Source organism: Trichechus manatus, unplaced genomic scaffold (assembly GCF_000243295.1).
Source record: "Trichechus manatus latirostris isolate Lorelei unplaced genomic scaffold, TriManLat1.0 scaffold00051, whole genome shotgun sequence".
Classification (NCBI taxonomy): Eukaryota; Metazoa; Chordata; class Mammalia; order Sirenia; family Trichechidae; genus Trichechus; species Trichechus manatus.
In genome coordinates this window covers 14792986-14810721 of record NW_004443987.1, presented here as the reverse complement: position 1 = coordinate 14810721, position 17736 = coordinate 14792986, and positions in this window count along the sequence as shown.

Here is a 17736-nt window from a genome sequence, read left to right as displayed (position 1 = left end):
ATTGTTTTATTGCTGTATATCAAATTGCCACAAACATAGCAACTTAAAACAGCACCCATTTATTAACTCTAAGTTATATAAGTCAGAAGGCCTGGCAACTTGGCTGAATTCTCTACTGAAGATCTCACAATGCCTAAGTCTGTCAACCTGGGGTGTTACTGGGAGGCTCTGTGAAAGAATCTGCTTCCAAGCTGACTATGGATTTTGGCTGAATTCAGTTTCATGCAGTTGTAGGACTGAGGTCCCTATTTCCTTGCTGGCTATTAGCTGGGGGTCATTCTCAGTTTCTAGAGGTCACCCACATATCTTGGCTGATGGATCCATCCTTTTCCCAAAGCCAACAAAGGAACATTATTGCAACCTTTTGCTTCAAAACTCTCTGCATATCAAGCGTTTGAAAATACCATGACTTGGGTCAGGAACACCTTAGCCCTCAAAGTGACATCTTTGCTTTTCAACACTTTAAAGAGGACTTTTGCAGTGGATTTGCCCAATACAATAAGTCCTTTGATTTCTTGACTGCTGCTTCCATGGGCGTTGATTGTGGATCCAAATAAAATGAAATGCTTGGCAAAGTCACTATTTTCTCTGTTTATTATGTTGTTTACTGGTCCAGTTGTGAGGATTTTTGTTTTGTTTATGTTGAGGTGTAATCCATACTGAAGGCTGTGGTCTTTGATCTTCATCAGTAAGTGCTTCAAGTCCTCTTTTCTTTCAGCAAGCAAGGTTATATCATCTGCATATCACAGGTTGTTAATGAGTCTTCCACCAATCTTGATGCTATGTTCTTCTTCATATAGTCCAGTTTCTCAGATTATTTGCTCAACATACAGATTGAATAAGAACGGTGAAAGGATACAACCCTGATACACACCGTTCCTGATTTTAAACCACGCCATATCCCCTTGATCTGTTTGAACTACTGCCTCTGGGTCTATGTGCAGGTTCCACAAGCGCACAGTTAAGTGTTCTGGTATTCACATTCTTGTGAACGTTATCCATAATTTGTTATGATCCACACAATTCAATGCCTTTGCACAGCAGATAAAACACAGGTAAACATCTTTCTGGTATTCTCTATTTTTAGCCAAGATCCATCTGACATCAGCAGTGATATCCCTTTTTCCATGTCCTCTTCTGAATCCATCTTGAATTTCTAGAACTTCCCTGTAGATGTACTGTAACAATCATTTTTGAATTATCTTCAGTGAGATTTTACTTGCTTGTAATATTAATGATATTGTTCAATAATTTCTGCATTCTGTTGGATCACCTTTCTTTAAAATGGGCACAAATATGGATTGCTTCTAGTTAGTTGACCAGGTAGCTGCTTTCCAAATTTCTTGGCATAGACCAGAGAGGGCTTCCAGTGTTGTATCCGTTTGTTGAAACATTTCAACTGGTATGCTTCAATTCTTGGAGCCTTGTTTCTCACCAATTCCTTCTGTGCAGTTTGGACTTCTTCCTTCAATGCCATCTGTTCTTGATCATATTTCACCTCCTGAAATGACTGAACGTCAACCAATTCTTTTTGGTACCGTAACTCTGTATTCCTCCCATCTTCTTTTGGTAGTTCTGTGTCATTCAATATTTTCCTCATAGAATCCTTTATGCAACTCAAGGCTTGAAATTTTTCTTCAGTTCTTCCAGCTTGACAAATGTCGACTGTGTTCCTCCCATTTGGTTTTCTAGCTGTAGATTTTTGCACATGTCATTATAATACTTTACTTTGTCATCTCAAGCCACTCTTTGAAATCTTCTGTTCAGCTCTTTTACTTCATCATTTCTTCCATTCACTTTAGCTACTCTACTGTCAAGAGCAAGTTTCAGAGTCTCTTCTGACTTCCTTTTTTGGTCTTTTCTTTCTCTCCTGTATTTTTAATTATTTCTTGCTTTCATTGTGTATGATGTCCTTGATGTCATCCCACAACTTGTCTTGATTTAAGTCATTAGTGTTCAATGCTTCAAATCTATTCTTGAGATAGTTTCTAAATTCAGGTAGAATATACTCAAGGTTGTACTTTGCTTCTCGTGGGACTTGTTTTAATTTTCTTCAGCTTCAACTTGAACTTTCATAAGAGCATTTGATTGTTTGCTCAGGAGTCAGACCCTGGCCTTGTTCTGACTGATGATATTGAGTTTCTCCATTGTCTCTTTCCACAGATGTAATTGATTTGATTCCTGTGTATTCCAACTAGTGAGATCCACATGTATCACTGTTTTTGTTGTTGAAAAAACGGTATTTCCAGTGAATAGGTAGTTGGTCTTGAAAAATTCTGTCATGCGATCTCAAGACTTATTTCTATCACCTGGGCTATATATTCCAACTACTGATCCTACTTCGTTTCCAATTTTTGCATTCCAATCACCAGTAATTATCAGTATATCTTAATTACATGTTTGATGCATTTCAGACTGCAGAAGTTGGTAAAAATCTTCATTTTCTTCATTTTTGGCATCAGTGGTTGGTGCTTAAATTTGAATAATAGTTGTATTAATTCGTTTTCCTTGTAGGCGTATGGATATTATCTTATCACTGACTGCTTGTACTTCAAGATAGATCTTGAAATGTTCTTTTTGACAATGAATGTGACGCAATTCCTCTTTAATTTGTCATTCCTGGCATAGTAGATCATACGATTATCTAATTCAAAATGGCAAATTCCAGTCGATTTCACCTCACTAATGCCTAGGATATCAAACTTTAAGCATTCTTTTTCATTTTGGATAACTTCCAATTTTCCTAGAATCATACTTCATACATTTCATATTCTTATTATTAATGGATGTTTGCAGCTGTTTCTTCTCATTTTGAGTCATAGCACATCAGCAAATGAAGGGCTCGAAAGCTTAACTCCATCCAGGTCATTACGGTTGACTCTAATTTAATGAGGCAGCTCTTCCCCAGTCATATTTTTAGTGCCTTCCAACCTGAGGGGTTTATCATCCAGCACTATATCAGGCAATGTTCTACTGCTATTCATAAGGTTTTCACTGGCTAATTTTTTTAGAAGTAGACTGCCAGGTCCTTCTTCCTAGTCTGTCTTAGTATGGAAGCTTAGCTAAAACCTCTCCACCATTGGTGACCTGGCTGGCATTTGAAATACTGATGGCATAGATTCCAGCATCATAGCAACATGCAAACCATCACAGTATGACAAATTGACAGAGGAGTGGTGGAGTCAATATATGGTTTCCCAAAATTTACTCCATTCTGTAGGTTGTCTCTTCAACTTTGCTGTTCAAGTCCTATGTTGATCAAAAGTTTTTAATTTTTATTAAGTACAATATGTTTATGTTGTCTTTTGTTGCTAGTGCTTTTTTGTTGAATCTAAGAATCCATTGATATTCTCATTAGAATATAAGATACTTTCATATACAAATCATTACTTATTCAACTTCAAATCCCTCTACTGATCCTAGTACAGTGCATTGCTTGCATCAGGTGTTCAATTAATTTTTAACGCACTAATTTAAAATTCAAATTAATGGTAAAAACAAAGTTAGCTAATAGGTTTGTTTATTCTTTTTGCTCTGTTTACTACTTTTATAGATAATATTTATTTAGTAGTATAAAATACAATAAAAGCATATCAAAATGATAAAACCTTTATATTAAGAGAATGTACTATGAAGTCTGCCTGAGTTTAAATCTTAGTTCTGCCATTTACTAGCTGTCTGGCCTTGGACAATTTATTCAACTTATTAAACTTTTAGTTTCTTTATCTATAAAATGGGGAAATGATAACTGAATCCACCTCAATAAGTAATTATGAGAATTACATGAGTTAATATATATGAATTGATTTTAACAGTGCCAGAAGTAGAATAAGTGTTGTATGTGTTTGTTTTTTAGTATGAGTTGAAATATAATTATTCATACATAAACTGTGGATAACTAGGAGTAGCAAAATTATTTAAGATTCCATGCAAACAAAAAGACCTACAGATCAAGAGACAAAGAAAAACTGAACCTATTAGAAATCTTGAAACTTCAGATGACATCAATATTATTGGAGAAATGCCTGCACTGAGTTTTGAGACTCACTTGCTAGACTAGCAACAATTTCATTATGGAATTAATTAACTAATGCTACATAGACATTACCCGCAGTATCCATATTCTAGAATTTAAGCAGCAGTAACTAATTAGTGTCAAAGAGAAAAAACAATAACAAGCATCTTACTTTGATTTTAAGGTTTCTTCTTACCTAGGAAACCAAATATTAATTGTAAAAATTCTTGACCCAAAAATGATCCTACCAGAGGCTTTTTTCACCCAAAGTTGCTAATATTTTATTTCTTGTTCAAAGCCAGGTTTACTTAATTTAAATTTCAAAAAGTATCCTGGGTGCAGGAAGGTTGAGGCCCAGAGACCACCTTGTGACGTGACATCAGTTGATCTCAGTAAAAGGGGGAGAGGAAAGTTCAATTAATCATGTTATGATTAGCCAGCGGTTCATCTTCTAGTCTTCTCTCTCCTCTTACAAGCTTCATTATAACTAGCCAACTTCATGCCATTTGGGTTTTTTTTTTTTTAATCAGAATGGTCTCCCTATATACATACAGAGTAACTGCTTAGAATAAACCTTATGTTTCAGTTTCTTCGAGTTTTGATTATTTTTAACAGTTTTTGGCATCAAAAATTGGGCTCAGAAAGATCACTGAAAATCCCATTCTTGATGAGTGATCAAATATGGTACTAACAGGGCCCTTTGTGGCCAGTATCCCCTCCCCAAGGCTGAGGAACTTGGTAAATCTCTCCTGGGTTTGAGTTCCACTCCTTTTGTGTTGAAGGCTCTGGGTTTATACCTGAGCATCTATAGACCTCCTTTCCTTGGTAAATTACCTTTTTGTACTGTCTGCTTGGGGAACTGGGTTCCCATCTGCTCTGTCCTTTTCTTTCCACTTTGGAGAATTTCTGTTTTGTGCTCGGAGTTTCATAGTAAATTCCCATTTGCATTATCCGGATACTTTCCTTGGACTGGATTGAAGGGATATCAAACTGAGTTTGAGAGCATCCTCAGGGAGTTCTTAAAATGAGTCGAACTTTCTGAAAATAGCTCAGAATTGCGGTAGCTGTTTTTGTGTGTAGATGTGTTGACTTGTTTTGTGTTGTGCTGTTTTAAGAGTGTTATGCTGTTGTTGATTGTCATAAAAAGGAAAATCATAAGGTTGAGCACAGCCTGTTGTTTGAGCTACCTCCATGGACGAGTGAATGTGTGGTTCCCACCAAAAATGGCATCCACATGGACAAATTTTGTGGTGAGTCACCTATAAAACTGCATAAGATTTTGTCTTGAGAACTTTGGCTTTAATCTAGAGAGCGCGTTCTCTCTGTGTTTTGTTTTTTGTTTTTGTTGTTTTTTTTGTGCACCAAGGCTGATTTGACAACTATTCATGAAGTCTCTTTAAGTCTCAGCTCCAAGAAGCACTTTGCAGCTGTCTTATGATTTGGGCCTTTGGTAGCTACTCTGAGAAACTTTGATGTAAATTGGTTCATTTGAAAAGTGCACTGAAAAAAGGATGGGTTGTTTATTTTGATTTGCATAACAAGGCTTTCAAAAGATAAAACTTATTCTACATTTACTTCTCTAAAAGACTTTTTAAAGTACACAGAAGCTAGGGTTATGAAAATGGAAAAATTTCCTACCTTTGGATGGTATTATTAAATTAGCTTATAATATTCCTTCAAAGAGCTTTATTCTGATTGGTTTACTGATAAATAAGTTCTTATATAAATTGAATACTTATAACATTCCCAGAAATTAACAAAAGTGAATTTGTTTTGACAAAAGATTTTATGTTTTGTAGTATGGGGACTTAAAGGCAGGTTTCAAAATATTTTTTAAGTAAATTAGGCTAGATTGTGTATACAGGATGTGTTTTGTCAGGGCAAAATGAGTAATTTTGTTCTGGAAAAAAAAACAAAAAACTAGTTCTTGAAAATACCCTAAGCAATTAAGGTACCTTATGTTTTTCAAAAACAGCTAAGTTCACTTAAATATATGTAAATGAACTGAGGTTGCTCAACTCATTTCCTTGGCAATAGGCCTCAGAAACAGAGACGGCAGGATGAGGCCTCCACTGCCCCACCCTCCAAGGCCTGAGTCTTTCCCATGTAGCATGCCAGATGGACTTTTGAAGAAAGGATCCCTCTCAACAGGATGAATATCTTTAAAGATATTTTAAAAATAGGATAAATAAGGTGGATATTGAAGTTATAGCAGAAAAAGTGCTCTCTTAATAGAGTTATCAGAAATTGGGTGGATCTTCAACCTGGAACCATAAAGAAGTCTTCTCTATTATGGAGAAATTTTAAAAAGTTAAAAAATAAAAAATCATAATGGGATACATCTGAAATTGCCTGGGGAACCGTTTCTATCCCTACTCAGAGACTTAAGGTTATGTCCAGATCAATGAATTGGTAGGGTTGAGCAGAGATTTTGAGATTTTCAAAAATTCACTTGATAAAATCTTAAAAGGGCTAAGATTAGATTGGAGAAAAAAGGGACAAGGTAAAAGTTTGAATGAAAATTTAATATATTTAATTGAACTTTATTTTAACAGTAATTATGTTTTGTGGTATATAGGCTTAAAAATAATTTTACGATATTTTACTTTTAGGTAATTTATTCATATTAAATTGAGTTTAATGACTATTAATTATAACTTATGCCAGAGAAAGGTTATATATAATTTTGGGTCTGTTAATGAATGTGCTCTTTTTTTTTTTTCCACTTTGATAAGTTGTACTTCATGTGTGACTAGGGAAAGTAGTATTAATGTGTATTTATGAGCCTACCTCTCTGCTAAAAAGGCTTGTGTGGGACGTATAGTTAGTAATTATCCCCTCCCCCCTCAGTTGTCTCTGTGTGTACTAGGACTAAATTACTCATAAGTTATAATATGTGTTAGTGGTTGAGACTATACTGAGGAGAAATAGTTTCAGAGACATACAGCTTTGTACATGCTTCTGTTTTTGAAGGAAAACGATTAGTTTTTCCTAACAGTAATGTTTGTTTGATTTATTTTGTTTTGTCTCCAAATGTCTTTGCACTCTTCAAACTTATTGAAGACATTAAAGAGTTTGTGAGTGTATTGGAGCAGGAGGGGTAACTATCAACATTAATCATATCAGAAATTAGAATGTAGAAATGTTATTTAAAATGCTCATTTATTAAATCATTTGAAGATAGCAACAATGAATGTGTTGCATATTAATGACATCTTAATAACATTGTGAGAGCAATTCTGACCTCGCAGACGCTCTGAGATCAGACCTAAAATAAAGGGTCAGTTTCTTCCAGAATATAAAAGAGCATACTAAAGGGGAAAACTTGGAAATAAATTTTATTGGCCTTGGTTTATAATACCTGAGTCTGAAAAGCTACAAGATGTGTTAAAATCTTAGCAAAGTTTTTCAATTTTCATGGTCTTATTTCCTTGGTTTACCTTTTATTGCCTTCACCTATAATATGAAAAGTTATTCTTTCTTCTGTACAATCTGCCTAGGAGGCAAAGGTTCTGTGTCTCATTAAAATAAGCTGAGTTTATGTTAACTTTTATGCCCTTGACTAAGAAAACCAAGCCTAATGGCTTTTGAATAGCTAAGAATTTTACTTTTTTTTTTTTAATTGCTAACTTGCTTGCAACTTTGATCCTTAAATCTGGCAACATTGGTGTCAGTGTATTTCCACTGAAGATTTACTTCGCTTTCCTATAGAGGTTTATTGATATTCAAATGTTTAGAAACGTGATTATCTTAGTATTCCAACTATATGCTTTATATTCATATTTTGTTATCTCTTAGGATTATTATATGTTATACCTAAAGTTTTTTTTTTTCTTGTTAAAGATTATGGTCATCCATTTTCAAAAATTAGGTTAATTGTGTTTAGAGATATTTTGTCTAAAGTTTGTTTTTTATTCCTTTTTTAGGGAAGTTGACTTTATTTTGCTTGGTATTACTTTTATAATAAACTCTCATTAGGTCTTTCACTTGTGCAAATTTTTATTAGTAATAAGTTAACCATGGCTATTTTTAAGTCTTATCATCTGCAGATAGTTCTTACTTTGATGATGTCCTGAAGGTGCTTGCAATAAACCAAAGTCCAGAATCTTTCACCAAAATGGACCCATGAAAAGGACTATGCCAGATATTTGAACTTGGACTTCTAAATGGCACTGCTTATACCACTGGACTGAATTAAGATTTCCATAACTCTTGTGTAGAAGCTGACGGGTTCACAGACTGCTGCTGATCGAGAACTACGTGGAACAGAAATTAACTACATAGGACTGAGTGGATCAAAACATTATTAAGGATTTTATGTGGGGGATATTACTGATGTTTTAATGTTATGTTTTCTGGATATAAGAAACCATTTTCTCTTTTCTCCTAAACTATCTATAACTTATAATAATTTAATAACTTAGACCAGATTATTAGACTATGTTTATGCAAACAAAGATGAAGTATTTATTATTTCTCTCTCCCTAATCCCTCTGGAGTTAGAAAATTCTTAATAAGTGCCATTATTTTTTATAACAATATAATTATTTTCATAAATTTAGTAAGAATCTGTCCCCTTTGTTAACAGGGCATAAGAGGAAATCTCATTTATATAACCAAGCTTTGACTGGAACATCATATTTGAGAATGGTGCTCAGAGAATGTGACGTTATCAGACACTTTTAAGGAACTAAGATTGACTTCATGGAGCTAACACTTAGCAAAGCCCTTCTAGGAAATCTTACCTGGTACCTGATTTACAAGGTTCTCTGCCTTACAGGTGAATAAAGAAGGTCACTTCCTGGCAGGTCCAGAAACCTTATGAGATTTCGGGATCTCAAGATAAAAGGGACACACCCAAACCTGTAGGTACGATAGGTGAGATCTGTGGCAAATTCTTGGCTTGGCTTCCTTGACTCTAGAGGCTTTGTATAAGTTTAATCTGAAATTCCTTATGAAAACTTCCAACAAAGCAGTTTTAAAAGAATGTGTGTTATACAGGCAGTCCCCCGGTTACAAACATCCAACTTAAAAACAAGTCGAAGTTAAGAACAGACTACCATAAAGCCTATTATGTTAAAAATTTGAGTTAAATATATACAATAGTTTGTAATAATGAATGCAAGCACTACTTTGTGACCCTCATGAAAACATTTCACGGTTTGGAAGTGCTTCTTAAGTGTTTTATACTCATAGAAAGGTAAAATATATGGTATATATTAAGACAAAACATTTGACTAACTGATGCTAAATATGAACCATATGTACCTGTTCTGACTTACCCACAAATTCAACTTAAAGATAGACTTAGGAATGGATCTCGTAGCCTGGGGACTGACTGTCTCACAATTCTTGCTGCACCTATGTAAATAATAATGAACAGTCATATTTTAGATCAAGAAAAATTTTGCTTTGAGGTTGTCTTTTGATTGAGAGGAGGGTGACCATAGAAAGAAATTATATGTTTCAATATGAAATTATGGCAAGCCCTTGTTCATTCTCTTTGAGAAACCACAGGCAACTAACAAGTTTTTTTTCTCCTTGCAGATTAGACTTGTTCTTGTTACATTGTTTACGTTGTATACGTAATCAATTACCCTCTCCCCAAAAAAATTAGAAATATGAGAGAGACTAAGATTGAAAGCTATCAAACAATTGACTAAACTCCTATTAAATTAGGGACCGTTAACAGCCACGATATCCTTAGTTACTGAAATTGATTTAAACTATGCAGAAAAAAACAAAAACAAAAACAAAACTATACATATATATATATATATATGCACATATATAAAACAAAATGGCTCTGTTAATAATCTAGACAATGCTATACTGTCTGTCTTTCTGAAATAGCACAGATAAAGATAATTATACTATAAAATAGATTAGCTACTGATTATTTACCTGCTTCCCAAGTAGGAGTTTGTATTTTAGTAAAAGCAAATTGTGTATATATTAATGATACCTAAGTGGGAGTATACTGAGATCCAGTTTTAGAAGAAGTTCATGCTAGAGATGCAGTGCATGCTGCAGATGCTCCTCTTGCATCTGCTTGTGGTTTGTTTTCATGGTTAAGAAGTCTGGATTGTCTTATGCATTCTTCTCATTCTGATCTTTTACATTATTATCAAGCTCCTAAACTGCTTGACATATGGGGTCTTAAAAGCTTGCAAGCAGCCGTCTAAGGTATACCAAATTGTCTCATACAACTGGAGGAACAACGGAGAAAAGAAGCTAAGGAAATAACTGAAATAATGTAGGTTTCATAAAAAGTTACCTCATAAAGCAATACCTACGATACTCGAAAAAACCTAGGTGACAACTGGCCAACACTTAGTTGATCAAAGATTCTAACTGAATCATGATCAATAGGAGAGATATGTCAAAGTGAAAAATTAATAACAGACCTCTTACTTTGATTTTAAAGTTTTTTCTTACCCACAAAACCAAATATTAATTCTAAGAATTCCTGACTCAAAAGTAATCCCGTCAGTGGCTTTTTTTTCACCCAAAGTTGCTAATCTTTTCTTTCCTGTTCAAAACTAGGCTTACTTAATTCAAATTTCAAAAGATATCATGGCTGTAGGTGGTGGAGGGCCAGAGACCACCTTATGACCTGATATCAGTTATGTCAGTAAAAAGCGGGAGGGCAGGGTTCATAAATCATGTTAAAATTAGCCAATAGTTGATCTTCTATTCTTTTCCCTCCTCTTCTCTTTATAAGCTTCATTGTAACTAGCCTACTTCAAGTCATTTGTTTTGTTGGAATCAGAGTGATCTCCCTATACGCACAGAAAATAACTGCTCAGAATAAACCTTATGTTTCAATTTCTTTGAGTTTTGATTATTTTTAACATTAGCATTAACTAAAGCCACATTAACCAGTCAGTTATTGAATATTAAAGTCCCCATGTCACAGTTGGGGAAACTGAGGAATAAGACAATTTTTGTCCATATAATGTTATAGTCACATTGCAGAACTAGTTAAAAAATCTGAAAGCTGTTTTAAAATCCTCATAAAATTTCTCTAAGGCAGAGTGTCAAGCTTATGATCTTCTTTCAAAGTAAGAGTAATTGAAAAATAAATGTTGCTGTTAGACTCAGGAAGAATTCCTTGAGTCTCTAACTGGGCCATGTCTAAATGACAGAAAGCATGAAAAAAATGATCACATTGACTCTCTCTCTTTATATATATATATATATACAAAACAAATAGACAATGCCCAAATAATAATGAATAAAGGTTATTAATTCAGAGCTTGTCTGTAAGGACAAATAAAAATTGAAAATTAGAGGTTTTAATTTTCTCTTTTGAAAATAAGGAAAGAGGCTCCTCTTCCCCATCCTTTCTGATTTCAAGATAGGTAACTTGCAAATTCTTTCTTTGTCTCTTTGAAAGGTATGTAAATCAAGAATGTTTTCTCAAGGACCTGGAAGCCATCTCTTTTCAAATGTAATCACCAAGGAAGAGCACATTCTTACCTCACTGTTTCCTGGAAGAAGATTATTATAACTTTAGGTATCCCTCCATAAAGATATTAGGAAATTAGCAATTTTATCTTAAAAACATGAATGTAATGTGTTTGCCCACTTAGCTATATGAGGGATCAGTGTTATGGGTTAAATTGTATCCCCCCATAATGTGTGTCAACTTGGCTAGGCCATGGTTCCCAGTATTGTGTGACTGTCCACCATGTTATGATTTTCCTGTCTGTTGTAAATCCTACCTCTATGATGTTAATGAGATAGGATTAGAGGCAGTTATGTTAATGAGGCAGGACTCAATCTGCAAGATTAGATTGTATCTTGAGTCAATCTATTTTGAGATATAAAAAGAGAGAAGTGAGGAGAGAGTCAGGGAGACCTCATACCACCAAGACACAAGAGCCAGGAGTAGAGCTCGTCCTTTGGACCTGGGGTCCCTGTGCAGAGAAGCTCCTAGACCAGAGGAAGATTGATGACAAGGACCCTCCTGCAGAGCCCACAGATAGAGAAAGTCTTCCCCTGGAGCTGACACCCTAAATTAAGACTTCTATCCTACTAGACTGTGAGAGAATAAACTTCTGTTTGTTAAAGTCATCCACTTGTGGTTATTTGTATTATAGCAGCACTAGATAACTAAGACAATCAGATTCTTTTCTGTCTTGCAGTCTCTTTAGGGGGTTGCCTGTGATGCACCACATTCTGGTTTAATATTTATTCAATAATAAATCTTTTCTTTATCTTCAATTTTTGTGGAGAGGTTTTCTGGGTTAGGAGAAGATTTTTTTTAGTAACATTTCCCCAGCACTTGATATACGAATGTAGTCAGCCACCTCCACATACATTTGGCAGAGACTCGGAGGCAAGTAAGAGAGTGGAAAAGCCTTATAGTGGAAAAAAGTGAAGGCTTCAGGTATGCCCTGATTGGAGGGGAAGCTGGAAGTGGGCTAACTCTAAGGTATCCTATGTCATTGGTTATTGTTGTTGTTAGGTGACATCAAGTCAGTTCTAACTCATAGCTACCCCATGTACAACAGAACAAAACACTGCCCAGTCCTGTACCATCCTCACAATTGTTGCTGTATTTGAGCCCATTGTTGCAGTCACTATGTCAATTCATCTCGTTGAAGATCTTCCTCTTTTTCACTGACCCTCTACTTTACCAAGCATGATGTCTTTCTCCAGGGACTGGTCCTTTCTGATAACATGTCCTAAAAACCTGAGCCATTCTCTCCTCTAAGGAACATTCTGCCTGTTCTTCTTCCATCAATTAGGGGAGCATATTTGGCCTTCTCTGGTTGGTCCGAAATTGGAAGTGGGGAGAAAAATTAAGGAAACTGCTAGGTATGAATCATTTCCTGGCTATGTTGGGCCCATTGTTACAGGGATTTTTGTTTGGCTTCCTTAACTGGTGACTGAAGATAGTGGTTTGATTTCCTGGGATAGATGCTACGGATAGTGTATTTTTATATATTGTCTGACCATTGTCTGTTTGTTCATTTGGCCTCAATCTTTCTCTATCTCTCTTTTAATTGTTGTTTTTAGCTGCCCTCAAGTTGGCCCTTGGCTCATGTCACCCCCATGCACAAGGGAATAAAACGTGGCCCAGTCCTGTGCAATCCTCATGATCAGTTGAGGATCAGACCATTGTGACCCATAAGGTTTTCATTGGCTGATTTTCTGAAATAGATCACCATGCCTTTCTTTCTAGTCCATCTTAGTCTGGAAGCTCCACTGCAATGTGTTCAGGATCATAATAACACACAAGCCTCCACTGACAGATAGATGGCGGCTGTGCATGCAGTGCATTGGCTGAGAATCTAACCTGGTTCTCCTATATGGGAGGCAAGAATTCTATCACTAAACAACCACTGCCTATATATATAATTCCCTTACTTAAAAATTCCTTTGACCTTGCATTGCCTACATAATAAATTCCAAATGTCTTGGAATGATATTCAAGGACCTTCCAAAGCTGAAATCAACAAAAACCATTCTACTCCTATTTTCTGCTATTTCACCTTTCTCTCTCTTTCTCCACCACATCTGCCTACTCCTTTGTTGTTGTTAGCTGCCATTGAATCACCCCCAACTCAAGGCTTACACACACCTTTATCCCACAATCTTATACCACTACCCCAATGGGATCTCTGCTGCTCAGCCATGCAATGCTCTTTTGACACTTTAAACCTTTACACAAACTGTTCTTGCTGCCTTGAATGTTTGTTCCACTCAGCTTGGGGAGCTCTTAGCCTTTATATCCAGTTCAAAAGTCAGTTCTCCCCCTAGGAATATTTCCATACCTCTTCTCCTCTCCACCTCCATTGAATTAACTGCTTCTAGCTCTGTGCTTTTTTTTTTTTTTTATCTACCTTTATCTCATTGTCTTATAGCTGTTTATTTGCATAGCTTTCTCTTGAACAGATAGTTGTCTTGCTAAGGCAGGGACTAAATTCCTATAATTTCAACTTCTTTAAATTTGCAATGAGCTGCTATATATCTACCCCATTCTTACCCTTTAGATGACAATGCATAGGTACTTGTCCAAGGTTCAGCCAATTGGATGCTTCCCTTCCTGAGTTTGAATCATGAGAAGGAACTGTAGTGGTGCCTCAGAATTGCTAAAACAAACATCATATTAAGCCAATTATATAAATTAATTGAAGTTTATTTAATATACAATTCGCAAATTGGGGTAACATTTCAACTAGGAAGTCAAAAAATGTTCCAAAGATGAGAGAACTTCTCAAGATTCTTATGCCCTATCTTATCAACATTGCCATGGAAAAGGGTCAGAACAGTGTTTTCATGATAACAATTTACCCTAAAACACAGCTTCCAGTCTTACCCTGGAGTTTCTGCCTCTCCAATATGACTACACATGGATAATTCTACTGCTATTCACAAGATTTTCACTGGCTAATTTTTTTAGAAGTAGACTTCCAGATCCTTCTTCCTAGTCTGTCTTAGTCTGGAAGCTCAGCTGAAACCTCTCCAACATGGGTGACCTTGCTGGTATTTGAAATACCTGTGGCATGGTTTTTAGCATCTCAGCAATATGGAAGCCACCACAGTATGACAAACTGACATACATAGTATATATTGACTAATAGTTAAGACAATGAATTTTTTCAGGAGGGGTAAAAAGTATAAACATCTTTAGTATGATCTCAGTTATAAGAAATAAACAGAATAGGCAAAAGTAGAGAAATCAGTGTTTATTAGTAGTTACCAGGGGTGTGAGAGAGAGGGAAACAAGAAGTCATTGTTAGGGAAGCAGTGAGTTTATGTTTATAGTGATGGGAAATTTGCCAAGGATAGATGATGGTTGCACCACATAATTAATGCAATTCATCTCACTAAATTGTATGCTTGAATAATCTTTAATTTTTAATTGCCATCGAGTCAATTTTGACTCATAGCCACCCTATAGGACAGAGCAGAACTTCCCCATAGGGTTTCCAAGGAGTGGTGGGTGGATTCAAACTGTTGACCTTTATGGTCAGTAGCCAAGTTCTTAAGCACTACTCCACCAGGGCTCTCTCTCTCTCTCTCTCTATATATATATATATGTATATATATAGACGACAACAATAAAAAAGAAAAAATATAACATCTTTAAATAGTTACTTACGGTGAATGTTAATCTGAATAATTTACGGTGAATGTTCACTCAATGGAATATCTTAACGTAATTACCAAAATGCATTTTTTTGATACTGAAATGCATTTCTGTGCTTAGACAATACAACTGGAATCATTATAGCTAACTTTCCATTATCTCTTTGTAAGTTTACACTCCATTTACATCTGGAAGCCCAGTTACTTTGAACTCGCTGTGTGACTTCAATGGATATGTTTAATAAGAACAACTTGGTTATGATGAGTTTAAATTTCTAACAGTCAAACGCAGATTCATTAGAGAGGTGATTCATTCATTTATTTAAAAATTCAGGTCCTCCCTCTCACTCACTGCTTTTAACTTTCTCAGAAGAAAATAAGGGGAAAAAAGGCAAAAAGAAAAAGGCCACATAACTCTTCTGTCTTAGGCTGGGTTCTCTAGAGAGGTAAAACCAATATACTTATAAATATATAGACAGAGATTTATATCAAGGAAACAGCTCATACGATTATAGAGGCTGGAACCTCCCAAGTCCTTGGATCAGGATAGAGGCTTCTCCTGATTCACGTAGCCCAAGATCAGTAGGTTGGAGAGCAGGGCTCTTGCTCACAGGCTGTGAAGATCGATGAATCCCAAGATCAGCAGTTAAGCTGCTAGCTCAAGTATCAAGAACAGGAGGTCAGAGGAACAAGAGCCAGCTGTAGGATCCAGAGCAGGCAAACTCCAGAACATCCACTTATATTTGGATGCAGGCCACATGCTCAAGGAAACTCCCTTTCACCTAATTGGCTACTCACAGCAGATCCCATCACGGGGGTGATCACAGATAAACACTTAGAATCATTGCCCAGCCAAATTGACACACAATCTTAACCATCACATCTTGCATCATGCTAAGTAAGTCTATAAGACCAAAGAACAAAGTGATTGTATTTCCCAGGCTGATATGGCCTTAGTGTCATAAATGTGCCTGAAATATGCTGTAAGCAAAACATGTCTAACAAACTTTATAGACCTTCCTTTTTACTCCCTTAAATCCCTCCCTCTTTGCTACATTTTTTTCCCTCTTTCACTGAAAGACTTTTTGACTGACTTGGTTATAAAAACTTTTTCTTTTTTTAAGAAATGATGGTTGATGACCCTGTTGTCTTTTTCCTTTATTCTACTAATAATAAGGCAACATCATGATAAACAGAGAAAAGACTGAAGTTGTCAAGAATTTAATTTTATTTGGATCCACAATCAACACCCATGGAAGCAGCAGTCAAGAAATCAAATGATGCATTGCATTGGGCAAATCTGCTGCAAAAGACTCCTTTAAAGTGCTAAAATGCAAAGACGTCACTTGAAGGACTAAGGTATGCCTGAACAAAGTCATAGTGTTTTCAATCCCCTCATATGCATGCAAAAGCTGGGCAACGAATAAGGAAAACCAAAGAAGAATTGAGAACTTTGAGTTGTGGTGTTGTTGAAGATGGACTGCCAGAAGAATGAACAAATCTTTCTTAGAAGAAGTACAGCCAGAATGCTCCTTAGAAATGGGGATGAAAAGTCTCACATACTTTGGACATGTTATCAGGAGGGACCAGTCCCTGGAGAAGGACATCACGCTTGGTAAAGTGAAAGGTCAGTGAAAAAGAGGAAGACAGTCAAAGAATTGGATTATCACAGTGGCTGCAACAATGGGCTCAAGCATAACAATGATCATGAGGATGGCATAAGACCTGGCAGTGTTTCATTCTATTATACATAGGGTTGCTATGAGTTGGAACCGACTCAGCAGCACCTTACAACAACAACAACAGCTAATTATCAGACAGGTGCATAAATTTACCTAATTCAAAATTTAGAAGTATTTAGTTTTCTGTTCTCATTTAGACATACTTTGCCTGTAGTTTTACTGTGTTTACAAGCAATATCAAGTACTAGTAAATTTACATTATTTTCAAAAATATAACATTTTAGACAGCTATCCATCAAAGCAAAAAAGACATTTACTGTACTTTAATCACTGATATAATTTTATGTTTTATTAGGTGCTTACATGTGGGTTTGATTAATTGTATTACTTTTGTGCCATCTAATTATGCCTACTTTCAATTATAATATAATGCGCCTTTTTCTGGAAGAGGTACATGCTTACCTGCATATCTTTTGAGGCAAATAGGGACTTTTTCCATTATTTCTATTATAGACTAGGCAAAAGAAAATCTTATTGAAATAAATGAGCTAATAAAATATATTTAGTAGGCTACAATTATTACACTCATCAATATATTCTTTTCATTTCTTGAATTTGTTAGTTTGATAATCAATTAACAATGTAGATTTTATACCCAGTCTATTTTCTTGTTGTAGTAAATATTATGCTGTGAAAATTGGAAGTGAGAAAATAATGCATCATTTTTCTTAAGCTTAGAAACAGTCTACAATATCTTCTTGGAAAATATTAGAATACAGTCAGGAAATGTGGGTTCTAGTCTTGGTTTTGCTAATTCTTAAATTGGTAACCTTGGACCATTCCTTTTCTTCTGTTCTCATCTTCTTAATCTAGGACAGAAATTGCCAAGTATGTGTGTGTGTGTGTGTGTGTGTACACACACACACACACACATAT